Genomic DNA, 21,100 nt, shown 5'->3' on the forward strand with positions numbered 1-21,100 from the left:
TTGCCTTAAGAGGTTATAATACAGATTAAAAGAGTTCATACACATAAAATACCCAGAACAGTGTCTGTCACATATAAAGCACTAAAAAAAAATTAGCATCAAATTAGATATTATTAAAATTTCTGAATTGTAGAATACCTTCTGGGTGTTTAAAAAGTAATATTGAATAGCAATTTCTGGAGTTGTAGTCACAACTCCACAATTTTTGTCCCCTGCTGGTACAAGCAGCATATGGCTGTAACCACATAAACCAAGTGAATTGGATAGCTGGTTGCAAAGCTTTTATAGACTATGAGTTTATGGTGGAGCATACCTCTGGGGAAGCACATTTTCTGCCAGTCTAAAACAAGCAGTCTGTCAAAAGTTGCATACTTAGAGAAGAGGGGCTGATGGTCATTTTTAAACTTGAGAAAGTAACAGCAGATTATTTAGTACCTGTGGCTGCTAATGAAAGTGTGGTGCTGCTCAGAGCTCTCTTGGAGAAAACCAGCTGCCAGGAGTGTGGTTAGCTGACAACATTCAGCTACTGAACCACAGGATCTGCTGTGGCAGCATTTATTTTAAGGCCAGGCTCCCCAGCCAAAAACTAAATACCAAAGGGGCATAGAGCTAGCTGGGCCAGTCGTGCCTGACCTGGGACTTCTCTAATGAACATTCTGTACTCTGAGGTGCCCCAATGGTGTGGCTGAGATTTTTCTTAAAACCATAGCAGTTTGAGACTTTTTCTATGCAATGTTCTCTCCTTCCTTTTCTCCCTTCAAAGTGACAGGCTATGTCATGGTCTGTAGGCTCATCCTATCTACTCTTGCTCTCTCTCCCCTTTGTGCATCACAGACATTCCCCCCAAAAATCTTTTACACTTTTAATTCTATCTTACAGTATTCTTCCTGCAGGATGTTAATTGACTCAGGACAGAATCCAGACTTGAGATCGTGAAGAAGGGAAGAGTCAAGTTGAAGGAAGGAAAAGCTCTCCCTGGGAGATGAAAAAAGACAAATACAAAAAACTATAGTTTTCTCTAATTTAGTCTGTACTGATTTTAACTGGAGAGAGTAGAACATATTTATAAGGAAAAGAAAAGCCACTGAGGAGGAAGTTAAGATGTACATATTAGAAAAGGAAAGCAAGGGTAATTAAACTAAGTATCTGACTATCTATGAAGAGGTGATCTTGAGAGCCCTAGAGGATTCGTTCAGAAAAGGAGTGAGTGTATTCAGCTGAAACAAGAAGCAAGGTAGAAGAGCTGGACAAATGAATAATAATAACTTGAGTCAACTGGGTTGGGGCAAGGGTATTGAATACAGAGTGCTATAGAGAATGACTCCTGCATGGGTCAAAGCCACTAGTAAAAACAAGGGCTGGACAAGGTGGTGCACGCCTGTAATCCCAGCACTTTGGGAGGCTGAGGCGGGCAGATTGCTTGAGTCCAGGAGTTTGAGACAAGCCTGGGCAACATGGTGAAACTCCACTTCTACAAAAAATACACACACACACACACACACAAAATCCAGGCATAGTGGTGTGCACCTGTAGTCCCAGCTACTTAGGAGACTGAGGTGGGAGAATTGCTTGAGCCTGGGAAGTTGAGGCTACAGTGAGTTAAGATCACACCACTGCATGCCAGCCTGTGTGACAGAATGAGACCCTGTCTCAAAAAACTAAACGTTAGAAAAAAAAAAAAAAAAAAAACAACAACTTGTGAATAGGGAAAAAAAAAAATCACCAGCATCACTTCAAGCACTGCCATCGGACCTCAACCATGGGTGGGAAGCACTTAGAAGGTGGGCAACTTTGTCATGCACCTGGGGCAAGATTTTATGAATCTATTTCTTCTTCTGAGAGCTGTATTTGACCCTCCATTTCTTTCCTTTTAAAATGTTATGAAATTCAACGGTTGTGGAGTCTAATGAAGAAACACATGGAACAGGAAACAATGCGGCAACTGTACAGTTCCCGGACCTTGACTTCCCGATAGGGCTGATTTTCAAAAAGTAAAAAGGATTCAGGGGAGCTGTGATTTTTTTTTTTTTTTTGGTCAGCGCCACACCAATAAAAAACAATATATTTATTTAAGTATATAGTTTTGTGCTGTGAAGCACATATCAATTAAATTATCTAACACCTGCCTTTGAGGTGGTACATTGCCAATATTTGAGACAGGAAAGAAGGTTAATGACCAATGACTGGTTATAGAACAATTTGAACCATATTCTTTCATTGCTACAAAACAAACAATTTGAACCATTTTCTTTCATTGCTACAAAATAAACAATTTGAACCATTTTCTTTCATTGCTACAAAATGAAAATCATGCTACAGAACCTATCTCTCCTTCTCTTCTCTGTTTCCACTTCTTCCCTCCTCACAAATTAATTAACATTTGATAGTGCCTTACAATTTATAAACTCTTTTCACATAAATCATCTCATTTATTCTTTACTATAACTTAGGTATTCGTCATTATCATTCTCTTTTACAGTTTTTTTAAAATACTGAAGGTCAGAAAGATTATATAATATTTCTCAATCAATATCTACCAGTGACAGATTGAGGCCTCAGACTAAGAATCTGGGATTCTAAAACCTATACCCCTCAGAGCATCAACTGACTGGGGAGGGGAGAATGAAATGATAGTGATGTTAGAGTTTTGACTCATCAATTCACTTCAAATGAGAGTAAAAATGACAGATTTTAAAACTAACTGATAACTGATAGCCAAGCACGTAACCGTTAAAGAAAAAATATATAAATAATTACAGTCAAAAATTATATAATTTTAAGCAAATAAGAGTCCTTTGAGATCACTTAATCCAACTTTTCAATTTTGCAGGTGAGGAAAAAAACTAAATACGAATTCAGAAATGTTCCCTAGAAACCACTTAATATGAGAAAAATTAGGTTTAAGGACTTGTTCCTAGGAGGAAAAATAGTTATTTAAACCAAAACTGGTAAGAAATTACTGAAGAGAGTGGAGTAATTTACATCACAGAGAAAATAAGTCTCTTCCATGCTCCTTCACACTTACAGGGTTGGACGAGGGAGGAATAGAAAATGACTGAAACAGTAAGTCCTCTGCGAGTTCTTGAGAGCAGTTAAAACAGTGATTCCGGGCCAGGTGCGGTGGCTCACGCCTGTAATCCCAGCATCTTGGGAGGCAGAGGTGGATGGATCACCTGAGGTCAAGGAGTTCAAGACAAGCCTGACCAACATGGTGAAACCCTGTCTCTATTAAAAATACAAAACTAGCCGGGTGTAGTGGCGCATGGCTATAATCCCAGCTACTTCGGAGGCTGAGGCAGGAGAATTGCTTTGACCCGGGAGATGGTGGTTGCAGTGAGCCAAGATTGTGCCATTGCACTCCAGCCTGGGCTCCAAGAACAAAACTCCAACTCAGAAACAACAACAACAAAACAACAACAACAACAACAAAAAACAACCAGTGATTCCAAGGAAGGAGGTCAAGGAAGTCTCTCTGACAAAAATGGGGCAAATAGGAACCTGGAATCCATGATGCTATTTACTCAAGCCTACCGTGTCTTTGTAAAAGTGAAACTTGGCTAGAAGGTGAGAAGAGCAAGATGACTTAAATGGATCTGCGAAATAAAGGGAAGAACTGGGGAATGGATGCAGAAGACTGAGAAGCAGAAATTCTAAAAGGAAAGGCAGAAATAAAGTCTTCAAGGAGAGAGAGAAGTCAAGCAATGTGCTGGGAGGCTGTAATATGTGATGAAAAGTAGCTAGTAAGAAATTATGATGTCCAAAATTCAGGTTTAAGTTGTTTGCACAGATGCTATGTGAATTGCTTCTGCTGGAGCATCTAGCTCTATAATAACAGCTGCTAAACACACAAGCCTATGAGTGGTACTTGGGGAAATCAAGGGGAAAGGGCTGTACTATTGATGTGGCTTATCCTGGCAGAAGGGGAAAAGTATTGCTGCATGTGATGCCTAAGAGATTCAAGAATCCTATGGGTTCAGGAAGCTGAAGATAGAGTGAACAGCGGTTTCTTTTTTTTTTTTTTTCTTTTTATTATTATTATTATTATACTTTAGGCTCTATGGTACATGTGCGCAACATGCAGGTAAGTTACATATGTATACATGTGCCATGCTGGTGCGCTGCACCCACCAACTCGTCATCTAGCATTAGGTATATCTCCCAATGCTATCCCTCCCCACTCCTCCCACCCCACAACAGTCCCCGAAGTGTGATGTTCCCCTTCCTGTGTCCATGTGTTCTCATTGTTCGATTCCCACCTATGAGTGAGAATATGCGGTGTTTGGTTTTTTTGTTCTTGCGATAGTTTACTGAGAATGATGATTTCCAATTTCATCCATGTCCCTACAAAGGACATGAACTCATCATTTTTTATGGCTGCATGGTATTCCATGGTGTATATGTGCCACATTTTCTTAATCCAGTCTATCATTGTTGGACATTTGGGTTGGTTCCAAGTCTTTGCTATTGTGAATAGTGCCGCAATAAACATACGTGTGCATGTGTCTTTATAGCAGCATGATTTATAGTCCTTTGGGTATATACCCAGTAATGGGATGGCTGGGTCAAATGGAATTTCTAGTTCTAGATCCCTGAGGAATCGCCACACTGACTTCCACAAGGGTTGAACTAGTTTACAGTCCCACCAACAGTGTAAAAGTGTTCCTATTTCTCCACATCGGTTTCTTAAGTCCCAAACATTCTAGACACTTCCTGAGGGCACAGGTGAAGCCTGTCCAGCAATCTTGGGGCAGCCTCTGGGATTTCTAGATGATGTGAATTGGTACATTGGAGCTCATTTTATTTACACGCCAAAAGACGTCATGAACTTGGCTGACATCTGGATTTTAGAAAAAGATTACGTGTTTCAGAGGTTATGGCTGCTGTTATTTTTCCTACTCCAAGAAATTCAGTGATTTTCATTTAATGGATGAGGATGGAGTAAAGCAAAAGGGCCAAAGATTAAACCTTTCTAGAGTCCCTTGCATGCATGCTAGACAATATGAGTACACATATTATTTTTATAATGCCTTGTAAGACTATAATCTTGTTTTAGAGGCAATAAAATGGGCTCAGGGAGGATAAGTAACATATCCATCTGAAAAAGCATAGATTTTAACACACTCTGCCTAACTATAAAGTCTATGCCCTTTCCATTAAGCCACATTTCCTACCGTGTTGAAAATCTGCGTATTCATGTTAGTCTTCACAGATGTAAACGGAATCAGCATGAATTCACTAAGCACATTCCTATAAATAATACAGGACTCCAAAGCCTCCACAAATGGAAACATTTCAGAATATTTTCAGGAAATGGGTCACAGTGTATTAGATATTAGGAGCAGAGATAGACTCTGTAATTATAATGTGAGACTGATGTTATGTGCCTTGTACAGACTTTTTTTCAAGTACTCATGACAGACTGTTGAAATGAATGGTTTCCTATTGTTTTTCCCTACTAGACCACAAATTCTGTGTGGGAAGACTTATGTTGGCACACAGTAGGTGTTTGATACATTTTGAATAAACAAGGATATGGCAATAATGAGTGATAAAAATTATATTTGCTGCCTACACTGTATTCTAATTTTAGGTTTATGACATCATTTTCTTTTGGATTTTCACTCAATAATTAAGTTAGCTATTTTCTGGAACCTTTCTACACCTTTCAAGCTTCTAGTCCTTTAAATTTATAATTAGATTCCAATGTGTTTTGTCTCTAATGTGGTTTAAGCTTCAAACGTATTACACTGAATTGTAAATAACAGACCACTAGAATGTGTACTTTTGCATAATGATTACATGTATCTTAATTCTTTGGCAAATACACAATCAGGAAAAATGTAACTTGTATAATCTCATTAACTGTTTGAGTCACCTAATTTAACTATTTCTATATAAATAAAAACATTCACTTCATGTATGAGCAAGATAAAATGATCAGAATACAAGTTAGTTTATAAAGATAACATAATAAATGTAGTCCAAGGTCTCAACTTACAAAATTTGCTTCCTAGCCAAAAGTTATGTATGATGCTCAACAGCAACAGTTTCCAGTTTTATTGCCCCAAGTGATAATAAGCAGGCTATTCATGTGAGAATTAGAGATCCTGGAAAAGTTTTGTCTTTGGGGTTACCCCCATTCCATAATCTTCTCTATTTTGATACTGAAAAAAACATATTACTAAAGTAATATGTAAAGGTGTTGTAACACTATAAGTAATAATAATCACCTATAGCATATAGTGTTGCTTACACTGGGAGGATAAGAAAGAAATGGAGACTGCCCAGTATGTTACAGAAGGTGTTTTCCCCCCTAATTTCAGGTTAAATAACATTTATTCATTAAGTACTCCTTATGTGCTGGTCTCTGCTAGTAATTTGGGATAAGCACTTTGTACGGTATTAAAATTGTCAGCAGCTGAAAGACAAATCTCACATCAGAAAAATATCCTTAGTTATCCAGTTTGGATATCTCATTTTTAAGGTAATTTCAATGGCTATCCTTTACTGTGAATATACTATGCTTTGTATTAATACATTTCTTTGTTCATATAAGTGGTTCCCGGAAATTTAATTCTAGGATTTCCTAGTGGCATCATATTAAAACATGAAAATTAAGAATCGGCCATATTCTTAATTTTAGCAGCCAAAACTATAGTATATTTAAGGCATCTCATATAGTTTCTATAACATACCAACACACACGCACACATACAAGCACACATGTATATCACTCTCACACAGCTTTGAAACAGTTTAATAGCAGATCAAAGTTTGAGAACAAATGAGTATTACTCAACCACTCAGAGCTTGTAAAACAAAAAGATAGAAGACAAGGGCAATCTCAATTGCTTGTCACTTCAAAAGCCTTGTAAAGAAGTTTGTCTTTCTATGCATTAGGGCATACAGAAGAAATATACAGAGTGGTGACTATGAGCTTGTGTTCTGATTAGTATTCATAAAATTTGAAATTATCTGATTAGACAATAATGGTAATATCACTCTTAACAATGAAAGCATAAATGGACTTTCAAGATACAAGAGGCTTTAGGGAGTTTTAAAATCAATAATGCTGTAATACTTTTGCAGGTAGTCTTTAAGTAGCTCCTAACACAATAGGGACAGCATATGATCAATATTAATGAACAACTGAATTCAACAGCATGCTTTCCAGGCATTTTTTATGCAAGCTCATATAAGTATGTCAACAAGATTAATTGCTCACAAAAGCAGTAGATCTATATGGTTTGCTACTTTTCTGCATCTATCTCCTCACAATTCCAATAGTAGAGTTAGAGTTAGTTCCATATGTGTAATATGATTAGCTGCTTACGCATTTAGAGACTGTGCCCGAAATCATGAATAACTTATAGTACATAAGCAGATTATTAGAAAGTGAATTGGTTAACATTCTCCTGTGATAATATGTACTAGGCTTTGGCCAATTTTTAAAAAATATGCCTCCAAAACATTGCCAGTTAGATATCAAAATAAATGTACACTTTATGTAGTAAGGAAATGCCAGTAAGGCAATTGCAATAGCATAGTCTTTACTAGTTGTTTACCAGTAGAATAAAACAGGAATAGCTACGACCCCAAATTTCACCCCAAATTCTGGTGTTAAAAACATATCGAAGTTATCTTCAGTGTTGCCTTTACATTTAATAATTTTTTAACATTTTGGCAGTTGCCATTTTGAGCCACTGTCACTCTATTTTAAAACCAATCGTAAAGAAAGAAATTATTCTGGGAATGCTCACATGATTGACGTTTGCAAACTATTTTTTAAACACTAGTTGTTGCTTCTCGTCCTGCTCTTTTTCCTTCTCCTGTGTACTCTTCCTCCTTTGTAAACGTAAATGTGCAAAATTCAGCCATTTGAGGATAAAAATCGTCTATGAGTATTTTGAATATGAAGAAAGACGTAAACTATTTTATGATACAATCTCAAACATTCCATTGTGGTGGAGAATCAGTAAATTTAATATATTTTTCATTGAACAAAAAAGCATTTGGATAGATTATAAAAATTGAAACCCGAAGATAGAGATTTTTTCCCCCCTCAAAACCTGTTGATAAATTTTCTCCTCAAGAATTAATACTAGACTATCTTTATATACATCTGTCTATAAGAAGGCACCGAGATGATCAGTGGAGATGCTTTAGAGGTCCATGTCCTTGTTTACATTCCCAGGCTAATGTAAAAATATACCACAAACGTGGTAGCTTAAAACAATAGAATTTTATCATTTCAGAGTTCTAGAGGCTAGAAGTCTGAAATCAAGGTATCAACAGAGCCACACTCCCTCTGAAGGCTCTAGGAAAAAGTCCTTCCTTGCCTATTCCAGATTCTGGTGGCTCCTGGCATTCCTTGGTTTATAGCAGCAAAACATGAATCCCTGCCTGTTTTCACAGGCCTTCTTCTAATTGTTTCTCTCCTCTTCTTATAAGAACTCACCGTAAATCCAATAGGTCTTCATCTTTAGATCCTTAACAATCTTTACGCACAAAGGCCCTGTGATGGGCTAAACTGTGTCCCCCCCAGAACTTATATGTTGAAGCCCTAATCTTCAGGACCTCAGAATGTGACTATATTCGGAGATAGGACTTTTTAAAAGAGATAATTAAGGTTAAATGAGGTCATACAGGTGGGCCTTAATCCAACTGGACTGGTGTCCTTATAGGAATAAGGCATTTGAACACACAAAAGAGACACCAGTGATTTTGCCACACAGAGGAAAAGCCAAGTGAAGCCACAGCAAGAAGGCAGCTATTTGCAAGCCAGGGAGAAAGGTCTCAGAAGAAACCAAATCCCCAGAGCCTCCAGAACCGTGAGAAAACAAATTTCTGTTGTTTGATCTACCCAGTCTGTGGTATTTTGTAATGGAAGCCCTAGCAAACTAATACCCTGTTTACAAATAAGGTTGCATTCAGGGTTCCTGGTATACATGAATTGGGGGTAGGGAGCACTATTTAACCCACCTTATGGTTCCTGTGTAGTCATTTTGTTATAGCATTGGAGTTGATTAAGGAAATCAGAGTTTTATGTATTAGAATCGGCTGGCAAAGCACTCATATTATCAATAATTAAAATCTTAGCTAAAATTAATTTTACTTGGTTCTCGTCACAGAGTAGTGGTGGATAAGCTTCGATGGTGCTGGAGATCAGGAGAGCAGTCTAAATTTAGGGCAGTAACTAGGTAGAATCCAGAATTGGGTAGCCAGGGGACATCAAGGAGAGCCTGGCACTGCATGATAGGAGGACGCATTAAGAAAGGAGGAAGATTTCCTGGGGTTAATCTTCATCCGCTTAAACTATTATTTAGAGTTGGGCTTGCTGATGGCAGTAGTTTTTCAGGCACTCAGCAACTTTCTGAGAAAGTCTTTATATATTAATTCCACAATGATAGGTAATCATTGTGGCACGGTAGTTGATATCTTCTTTTCTTCAGTGAATAAGTATCTTATGAAACATTAATATGACTTTAAAGAAAATTAATAACCAATCACAGCAAAAGATCTATCATTTTACAAATTGATAACTATTGCTACAGCTACACTTTGTTAAGAGGCAGTCTCCCATTTCTTTCCCCTGTACATTCATCTTGCACACTTCTGTGAAAACAAACCTCCTTAAACCACTACTTGGATAATGGAAATTCTCAGCTCAGAATGTTTTATTACTCAAACAGAACTCTATATCAATACTCTGTAGTCATTCTGCATATACATTTTTTATCCTTCAAAACCTGCTGTCTAATTTTGGGCATCGTTTAGTTGGCCAGTAATATTTGCTGACTGTGTGATGTTATTGCTTACATAAAAATATGTAATGAACGTATGACAAAAACAATGTTGCTGCTTGGTTTTCTCTCAAAGACTAAGAAAACTAAAGCTGACATAATATACTTAATAATAATAAAGCTAGTGTACAGAAGCCTTTTGTGAATTAGTGAATACCATATGAAATTAAGTTATCATTTTTGAATTTAGTAATATAAGGCCCAGGTGCCCCTTGAAATCTGTGGCCAATGGGATAAGCATGAACACTCCTATAATCTAAGAGAAACATAGATGGCAAAACCATGGGCTATGTTGATAATCAACATATTTTTATTTTTCCTGATGGCCTTCAGAATAACAATAATGATTTCCATGCAAAATTTCTTGCAAAAACTTTAGAAACCATAAATGTAATCCAACATAACTCATAAAGCACACATCAAATAATTTTCCTCAAGCTAAGAAAATTCCTTAAAAAGTCTTTCTTTTTAGATCAGGGAGTTATTTCCAAACAAAATCCTGCAAATCACTTTTTTAAGAAGTATATCTGTCAGAACTCACAAGCCATTCATTACACAATACAATCAAAGTTCGAGAATACACATCAACTTGCAGTGCAAAGTCCTAAGATATCACCCAGGTTTGTCATTAGCTACCATAGTTTAACTTTCTACATATCAGTTAGACAGGGCATAAGTTAAAGACAGAGCAGAGACCAGTATTTCTACATATATATATATGTGTATATATATATGTATATATATGCATATGTGTATATATGTATATATATACATATGTGTATATATATTACATATATACATATGTGTATATATGTATATATACACATATGTATGTATATATGTTTATATATGTATATGTGTATATATGTGTATATGTGTATATGTGTGTATATGTGTATATGTGTATATGTATATATGTGTATATGTGTATATGTATATATGTGTATATGTGTATATGTGTATATGTATATATGTGTATATGTGTATATATGTATATATGTGTATATATGTGTATATGTATATGTATATATACACATATATACACATATATACATACGTATATATGTGTATATACGTATGTATGTATGTGTATATATGTGTATATATGTATATATATATAAATAAACAAATATCTGAGCCCAAGTTTCAGGGGCATCAAGCAATCTATTTCACATAGTGTCTCTAAGCAACTACAAAAATCGCATGTTCTTTATCAATCTTTCTCTGACAGCGCTTCACCTTTTTCAGTCTCCTACTCAACTGGCCGCCTATACTGCATGATTAGCATCTCACTTTTCATTGCTTCATCCTCTAATTATTCTATAGATCTCTTTTGTCTCCCTCACTGAATTATAAATTAGTTTTGCATAGGAATCTTCACTCCTTATATTTTTGTACCCTCATAGTCCCTAGTGAAGAGCTAAATATTTTGATATTGCTTCATAAATGTGTGATGATTGACTTAAAATTATTACTAATTTTAGAAATGTCAGCACATAACCCAAACTGCAAATCATAATCTATAACAGAAACCAAAAATTTAGAGATTGGATATAAATATCAGTAGCCCTTTTTCATTTACACTAGCAGGTTTCAACAACTCAATGTTAAGCTGCAGCCAAGCCTAATTCTCTTTGTTGAATGTTGTAGCAATCTGTAAAATATCAGATTTTGGATAATTTTATAATTATAAACAAAGTGTGTTAAAAATAAGTATACTATTTCCACAAAGCTACAGTTCTTTCTCCTATAATATAGCATAGTGATTTTTGATCTTGAAGGCAGTGGCAGGAGGTGGAGGAAAGGATTTCTATTTTTACTTTTGGAATCTGTCCTCCGTGACTGCCATCTTAATCATGAAGCAGAGAGATTCCTGCAGGAGATGTTCCTGCTGCACTCATATGGGAATGGCACCCACCTAGACGTCACAGCTGAGAACACTGGAAGCACAGCTGGACAGGCAAGTTACTGTTTAGATTGCCTCCTCAGGTCTCACATGTGGCTTCCTTGTGGCAGATTTGAGGAGGCATAAAACAAAGCAGGCATGGATTCTGGCCAGCTGGCCATCTGTTCCTTCACCCACTGTGATAATTTGGTCTTGTAGAATTCTGTTAAGTGAGCATTAAGTAATGACCATGTCAAACAGTACATAACACCTGCTTATAATCACTGGATGAAAGCTTAAGGGATGCTTGCCCAAACACAGAAAAGGTCACCAAGGCAAACCAATACTTTTTTTACAAAAAGGAACAGCAAAATTGATCAAAACAGCAACAGTTAACTTTGTTTTCATTTTTACTTTTTATCATATTGAATCCACGTCAAATCACAGAGGATGAATGTGGTACAAAGGAGCTAAGTAAATACACTGAAGTTTCTACTATCTCATTATGGGTATATCACTCTACATAGACAAACTAAGAATTTTAAAACTAAAAAATATGTGAGGGGCTTTATCCCACTGAACTAAATTAAAGGCACTTAGGGTTATAGCCATTAACTTCAAGCTTTTTGAAATAGTTTCCCAGAACAACACCAAGTAGTTACTCATTAGTTAAAATACTTTTTCTGCTGTTGTTTTTAAAAAGATTAATTGAAGTATTTTATTCTAAGAAAGCAGCTTTCCTTCATAAACAATAATTGCAAAATCATAAGATTTTTTTACCCTCGAATGGATGCTTAATGATGCATCCAATAAACTATATTATTGGGATAGTGTCCTAACTGATCTCCCTCTCTTACACATCCTCCATAGCTACCCACCATGCAAACCTAATCAAAAAGCTTCTGTTAGCTCCTACAGCCTGTTATTCCAAAGTCCCTAAATTTAAACTAATCTTATGTCTTCAATGTTACCTCCTCTGTTCATGATAATGAACCAATATGCTTCACTTGGTTAATTTACCATTCTACCACCTAAAGATCATTTGTATTCCTAGAACTTTGCTCAAATGACTCTGCAGCTTTAAATGCCAAATGCCTTTCTTCACCTCCTCTTTTCCTGATATCCTTTTCCTTCCTAGATAGCCCAAAGTTTCATATCAACTCTCCTCTATTGTTTATTTTTATTCCCTTCACAAGTTTTTCTATTACCATGTTACATACTATTTCCATCCATTAGTTCATTTGTTCACTTATTGATATAGTTATTCAGTTTATATTTAGAGCTTCTATTGTGTTCCACAGTGCTAAGTACTAGGGTTGCAAAGGTGAACAAAACAGGTGCACCTTCTAATCTTGTGAAATGTCAGTAAATGAGAGGACTGACTCCAATCAAATAATCACATAAAGAAATGAAATTGTAAAGAAATGTGATAATCAAATAAGAAAATGTAAATGTCATGAAGAAAAGTTATCCTGTGCCCCAATAACCTATTAATAAGAGGGTCTCTGAAGAAGTGAAGCATAGACTAGAAGCTAGAAACCAAGTAACAGCTAAGGTAAGAAAGAAATGAGTATTTCATTTGTAGGTATGTGGAAGGAGAAGCAGGGCAAGAAAAAGGGCCTGTGGTAAGACTAGTGTAGCTAGAACAGACACAGCAAGGACAAAGAAACAGGGACCAAACCGGGCAGCCTTCAAAGGCCACATATTTAAGAAAAACAAAGCAAAACAAAAAAGCTTTATGGACACATGAATACATTTAGACTAAATTTCAATTTTAAAGATGATTTGTTTGCTATATGTAGAATACTTTGAAAGGATCTATTTTCAAAGATGAAAATAGAGCAGTTAAGAATCATCGTATTTGTCCATGCGAAGTGTGATAGGATGCCTGGATTAGAGTGGTGGGCTGGTAGGTATGGATGGAAGTGGACAGATTGGACAGAGAAGGGTCAAAGAAGACTATTCTGTTTCTAGATTTCATGTGTCAGTGGATGAATATTGGTGCCATTCACTGAAACAGCAACACTGGAAGAGGGTCTAGATTGAAAGAGAGGATCATGAGTAAGCTTTATGGATATATTATTCAAAAAGAGGTAAGAAGTAGGCAGAGGAGAGTGTGGCCTGGAGATATTTAATGTTAGTGTTCGTGGATATAGATGGCGATTAGTGGGTAAGGATACAGTTGCCTACTGAAAGTTTAGAGATAATATAAAGAAAAGAACAAATAATCCAGGATCAAGACTCAATTTAATAGCTAAATATGGTCTAGGAAAGGCAACATCCAGAGAGGCAGGAAAAACATTAGCAGGGATGTGGTATCATTCTGGCACATTACTGCTTTGTGGTATTAATGAACAATTTAACATGTACACATCGCATCATTAGGAATAGATGTTATGCTCCTGGAAATATGAGATTTCTGTTTTATATTTCTTATATAACACCTCTCTGTTTTCTTGCAGAACCCAACAGATACTTGCTGAATGAAAATGTTCATAACTTCATGAACTGAATATACTGGCAAAGTGTTTTAGGAAAAACACATTTTAGGAGAAAATGTTCTCCTTTAAGTGGCATTATTTTAAACCAAATAATATTCTGGTTGATGTTTTTGCTTATACAGGGAACCACTTTCACATTTTTTAAAAAAGTAAAAAGTCAAGTTGGAGAAACTGCCAATACCTATTGCTTCCCAAAGAAGGCTTATTTGGCCTGGAGAAGTAAAAGGAAAAACATGGAGAATGAAATGTGTGATATTTGGCCAAAATGAAAGAAAGACAGTAAAAGGATACGCTGAGAAATTATACATGTTTTCATATTTACCTAGTGTCTTTTTCGTCATCTTGCTTTGTTTTTCATGATTTGTCTTGCTGGTGGTGCTATCAATGTTGTGCTCTCATTTTTGCTGTCCTTAGAAGTCCATTTGCTTGACTATACATCTAAAACTGATTCCTGTAAGATCAATTTGACTAGAGAAGCCAGTTTAAACTGTTTTACTCCTAGGATGAGAAAATCTCAACAAAGATTTGCCCACAGGGATAAGCAATGTGTGGAAGAAAAAACCAAAAAGCCATTTAGAAATAACATTATTCCTTGTGTAAAAAACTTCTCTATATGCTTTCTAGTAGACATGAAAATGTAGACTCAAATATTTGAGAAGTCTGAAAATCCACTTAAAAAATGTGTGTAACAATTTATTATAATTGCAAACCCAATTAAAAATGTTGAGCTATTGAACACAATTCATTTTATAATCCATGAATATATTAAATGTATGTAGCACAGATTTGTGTTACTATAAAAATCTTTATTTCTACTTTTCCAGCATTACGCATTTAAATTTGTAAATTCTATGTTACATTAATCACATGAATATAGATGTGCAATTTCACTACATTTCCTATAAAAGAAAGAATGCCTACTGACAATTTTGTAGGAAATTTTGTTAAAGATTGACTGTAGCTCATAAAACAGTAAGGTTTTCTTCATGAAAGTTATTAGACATTTTAGATCCCCCCAGTTTGATTGAAATGATAAAAAATTACACTTTAATATCACTGTCTTTGGACACTGACACTGTATTTAATACTATACAGAATATGGTCACAGAGTCATTAAAAGAAGTGGCAATAATCCAGGTTTGACTACACTGTGATTTAATATTTATAGGGTTTTCATGATACAAGTAAAATATGCTGATTAAAATGATCACAATGGCCATCTGGATGGACAAAAAAGCTGAGGTTCACATCTTCAGTACAAGATACCTTCAGTTATTTCTTTCCACTATCTTTTCTTATTACCAATACAATTTCCATTATATGAAAGGCCATTAGCATACAGAGAAATAGTATGCAGTAGAGAAGTCTTTTGTCAATAAATATCTTAAATAATTAATTAGAGAAGTCACTATAAATATTAATTAGAGAAGTTATTATTCTACTTAAATACAGTAGGTCTCAACTGTCCCTCTTTAAGATCAGTGTTATCAAGTGTAAAAGATTTGCAGATGAACAAATACTTTACTAGAAGTGTTTAAATGTTTGTCTTCTACCTGATCTGTATAGTAAAGTTTTTAATGTGATTTTTTTTGTATGACCTAATTGAAGTAGGTCACAAACAATGAAGTAAAGGGATTTAGGATTGTATATTCAGTCTTTAAAAAATCAGTTATAAACATGTACACTTGGTAATTTCCAAAGAAGCAGCTAAACAATATCCTTGCCTGATTGTACAAGACATTCTGATAGTTTCTACAGATGTGCTGAATTCTAATAGGAGACTGGCAAGCAGCAAAGACTGACTGTACTTTGGGCTTAGAAGGATAACCATATTGTGGAAGATTAAATATCTTCTGGATGAAGAATGAGGCTTGCCCCCATGACCACAGTAGGAATTCTATTAAACTTGATGTAATATTTTTCTAGATAAAATAATTTTGAAGAAAATGTGTGTCATAGAACTTGAAGGTTCCAAATTCTCTTTGATCTATATGCTACAGGGGAACCTGGGAAATTTCAAGGAGAAACTTAGCTCTTCTCACAGGAGCTACCTAAGCCCACCTCTGGGCTAAAAAGTACAGTCTTTGATTCAGACACCTGTGCTAGTCAGACCTTTCAATTTTTATAAGAGCACGACATTCCTACCTGTGCCTATGCTATCCCTTGGAGCATAAGGGTCTGTATGCATTCACCCTGCATCTAACTCATTAAGAAATGTTGTTGCCTCTACCTTCAAAATGCTGTATGGCCATAAACTCAGGAAACACAGATGAATATACACAATAAATGATTTATTGATATTACTTTGCAAAAAAAAATAGAAATGATTTGGGTCTCCACAGTCCTTGTTGCCATGATGAACATGTCAATCAGGCTTCTGCATTAGAAACTTTGATTACAGGGAACTGGCTGTTTCCTTTCCCTGAGATGCTCTTCCTCTAACTCTCACCTCTACTAAACCTTTGCTCAAAATCATTTTCACAACAATGATTACCCAGAAAAGTTCTACTTAAAATTGGGAACCATAGTCCAATCCCAATATTTCTATTTCTCTCTTATTGCGATCTTGTTTTCTCAATGGCTTTAATGCCTTCTAACATAGCACGTAATTTATTTGTCATGTTTTGTGTGGTGTTGTTTGTTGTGTTTCTCCCCTGTGTTGTGTTCTTATTGTCCCTCTCCCCTGTTAGAATATAATCGATGTGAGGACATAGAACTTTGTTTTGTTCACTGATATATCTCAAGCGCCTGGTAATTATGCATTCAATACATCTTTGTTAATTAAATAGATCTCTTCTAGGAATGAAACTTTAAACTTACTCAATATTGATCAAAATCTGGAATTAGTCCTACATTATTCCAGATCAGCAGTTAGCCATGTACACAGGATCATTTCAACACATAAGAAAATGCTTTTATAGCACTGTATTTTGTCTTATCCCATTGACCTACAAAATAAGACTAGAAAAAATACCATGCTTTTTTTACTGAGGAATTAAGTACTTGCTTTGGATGCACATATACTAAGATTGGAATGATACAGAGAATATTAGTATGGTTCCCACACAAGGAAGTAAGGAATTATGTCAACTGGGACCCAAGGATCAGGATCTCTAAATTTGAGGCCAAGAGTAGTTTTGTTTATCATAAGCAACAGGTCCCACTTATTCTGTTAGACATTATGGTCTTATAACATCATTTGAACATCAGTACACCATTAAGCACATGCCATGTGTGAGGCACTGAGTATAATAAGCAATATCAACAATTCAGTCAATGGCCTCTAGAATCCTATGTGCCAAGGGAGATTATAGACAAATAAATAGGCAACTTCAATATTATGAAATGAGTGTCAATGTATAGTGAATACAGAGAGCTCTGGGAGGACATAAGAGGAATGCCTAATTCAATATTGGAAACTTGGGTATGACATCCTAGAGTAATTAGCATCCAAAGTTGAGGTTTACAAAACAAATAGAAGTTGGCTGTTTAAGGAAGGTGAGTTAGAGGTTTTCAGACAGAAGAGGGAAATAACATGTATGAAGATTCAAAGTTAAGTAAAGCAGTCAGGAGATGGAGACCATCTGGCCAACATAGTGAAACCCTGTCTCTACTAAAAATACAAAAATTAGCCATGCATGGTGGCACGCGCCTGTATTCCCAGCTACTTGGGAGGCTTAGGCAGGAGAATTGCTTGAACCCAGGAGGCAGAGGTTGCAGTGAGCTGAGATCATGCCACTGAACTCCAGTCTGGCGACAGAGCGAAACTACATCTCAAAAAACAAACAAAAAAACAAACAAAAAAGTTAAGCATAGCTAAATTTGTAGAACTGAAAGAAATGCAATATAATTGCATCATGAAGTGCAAGAGGGGAAGTGGCAGGCGAGAAAGCCAGAAAGATTTGCATAGCCTGATTATAACAAGCCTCACTAGGCAGATTAAGGACTTACAGTTTATGATGAGGGTAAGGGGAGGTCATTTAAGACATTTAAGCAAGAAATGGCTGATCGAATACATATAAACTAGAAGCACAGGATTAGCTACTTGATAGAATTACTGGGGATAGATTCTATTTCCTCTAAAGAGTATATGTCTGCCTCAACAGTGGAAAGGATAGTAGGAGGTAGTGTAATAGGAAATGAAGTAGAAACATTTTAAATACAACTATAGGGCACAATATCTGAGTAGGCAATCAGAGGACTTGTAGATAGTGTTAATATTTAGACAGCATTGAAGACTAGGAAACTCTAATGGTACCAATCTCTGCATAGTGTGGCATTTCTTCCACTGTGATTAGCAGAGAAAGAGGATGATACCATTAATGCAAGGTTAGATGTTTTCTAGTTGTATGTGGGTCAAGGCAAAAAAAAAACAAACATGCAAATGTGTGCAAGATAGTGCTTTTGATGATAGAATTCTTGGTCTTGGCTAGTAAGGGAAGACAGGTCAGCCTTTAAGGAACTGAAAGAGTAGGATTTGGAAGTCTGAGATCCAAGACAGATGTATTTTAAGAAACTTAATTAAATCTAGATCTGAAAAAAAGTGGTGCTGTAGTGAAGCCATATAAATGCCTATATACATTATCTTGTGTATATATTTATAACAAGTTTAAAAAGTCTTAAGGATTAACATACTCAGCTATTGTTCTTGACGTGATCAGAATGAGTAAAGAAGAATTAGCAATGAAGTAAAACTCTCACTATGTCATCCAAGGTTATCGATGCCTTGTTTGTCTACCACTTAAAGTTATCTCATGACAACCAGCAATTAGCACCTTAGTTTTGGAAATACTGTGTTAAGGAAAGGAATATTCCTAAGAATATGTGCAGCATGTCATGGAATTTGTATATTATGAAATGGGGTCTCACATGTCATAAAAAATGTAAGCAGCAGACATTTGGATCTGGCCAGAGCAAGAATAGCTGTATGAGAACGGGAATTAGTAAAGAAGATCCCTAGCCAAAACTCTTCTGGTTTTATTGGTCACCAAAGACATTAAGGTTTCTAAATAGAATGAGATTTCCTGGGCTATAAGATTTCCAGAATAATCAATTCCTAGCTTGCTTGATAGGAGATTAAGACCTCCGTGTAAAGAACAAATTGCAACTTTAATTGATTTTGCTTCTGAAGGAGAATTTGTTCTAGTGGGTAGGTAATGAAGTTTTCTAGTTTATTAGGATCTTTTATATTTTGAAAACAGTATGAGCCCTTAAGAAAGAAATGTAGAGCCAAATCCTGGTTCATCTTTATCAGAAGGGCCTGTGCTAGGACTGTGCAAACCTTTTATACCGAGACTTCACCCTAATTTCATCTTAGTTTGTTGACTTTCATTTATTTTTGCCTTTGTCCTATTTTCCTTTACAGTGACTTATAACCATCCTCTCCTTTACCAACTACTTATGGACACGGGATGGAAAATATCTATACTATTTTTGCATACTTTGAAGGTTTAAACATCAGCAAAGTGAAAACAACTGACCTCAAAACATGATCTAACCCAAAGTGAGCACCTTCTGGGAGATGGTTTTCTGCTTGACAATACTTTGTAATGAACTTCATCTCTTATACTGAGGTAGATGTCACTATTAACCAAAAGCAGGAGCTCTGTAATGGAAGAACTGATTTAAGATGCAGATTTCTAAGCAAGAAGAGAAACATAGAGACTAGGATAGAGCACAGGGCTTGGATGGAGCACACCAACAAAAAGAAAATAATGTGAGGGGTTTAACTTCGTTTCTTTTACCCTGGATTTTAAAAACAGTCATATTAAGGATCAAGTTTATTTTTTATTTGTTGTATCATTCTTATTTCTTCCAGGTAGTCTCAAATCTCCCGTAAACATTTTTGCAACACAAAGTTTTCATGTTGTGGGATTGAACGGACTTTAGTGGTGGGCAGTAAAAGGAAAAACAGGCTTCCATGTATCACAACTCAGCTGAGTTTAAAGCTCCATTAACAGTGGTATATGGAGGAAAGCAGGAGCCTTGCAAATTTATTCTGTAACCAACTGCAAAGTTAGCAAGGGCTTATAGCCAAACTGAGAGCAACTACAGCAAATAGTATCTAATGACTGAGGAAAAGAAGCCCTTCCCATGTCTATGGGTTTTTAAAATTTTCTAACAATGTATTGGTACAAGTCCCCCAGAAGGCTGAAGGATTAAGGAAACCCGGGTGAATGCAATCAGAACTACGTTCTGGGATTTATTTTCATAAGTGAATTTATTTAGGATATGAGTTATAGATATTGTATGATTTATATATGAATTTAAAGATAACACTGTAAAATCTTCCTTAAAAAGCAGAGTATTAACACCAATATGGCACTTGTATACATATGTAATAAACCTGCACATTGTGCACGTGTACCCTAAAACTTAAAGTATAATAAAAAAAAGCAGAGTGTTAATTTATTAATCTGTCTAATGAGTTTAAATTTTCTTAGGGGTCAATCATGACTATATGTAAAGAGTTTAAGCAATGAAGCATATTTGTTTCAATAAACCAACCTTGACATAAAAATAATTAATATTAATTATTAATTGAATAAATACAGCATGCTTTATCCCCAGACCTAAAGTAACACCATAAGTTTTGAAACAAGAATCATAACATACCAAAAAAATTTACCATGTCTTCTTAAATTATTACATATCTTAAGTGATAATATTTGATGGGTTTTCAAATTTAGCAGGGGAGCATTATTTTATATAACACATTCAAATTATTAAACTTGTTACACAATTTTGTGATATATTACATTTGTTTTAACAAAACTAATTAGTCACATAATTATTCTAACAGCACTGAAACTCATTTTTAAAGAGACGAATTTATATTAAGTCCAAATTTGGCCAATGTTAGTAACAGACAGACATGACTACTATGTAGACATCGATAGTAAGTAAACACT

The 21,100-nt window shown here is 35.6% G+C and overlaps 1 protein-coding gene across 5 annotated transcripts in view; it reads right to left on the bottom strand.

Moving 5' to 3' along the window:
• Positions 1-21,100, bottom strand: part of EDIL3 (EGF like repeats and discoidin domains 3) — a 450,915-nt gene that overhangs the window by 248,154 nt on the left and 181,661 nt on the right. The gene's annotated exons all lie outside the window — the stretch shown is intronic.

Source organism: Pongo pygmaeus, chromosome 4 (genome assembly GCF_028885625.2).
Source record: "Pongo pygmaeus isolate AG05252 chromosome 4, NHGRI_mPonPyg2-v2.0_pri, whole genome shotgun sequence".
Lineage (NCBI taxonomy): Eukaryota > Metazoa > Chordata > Mammalia > Primates > Hominidae > Pongo > Pongo pygmaeus.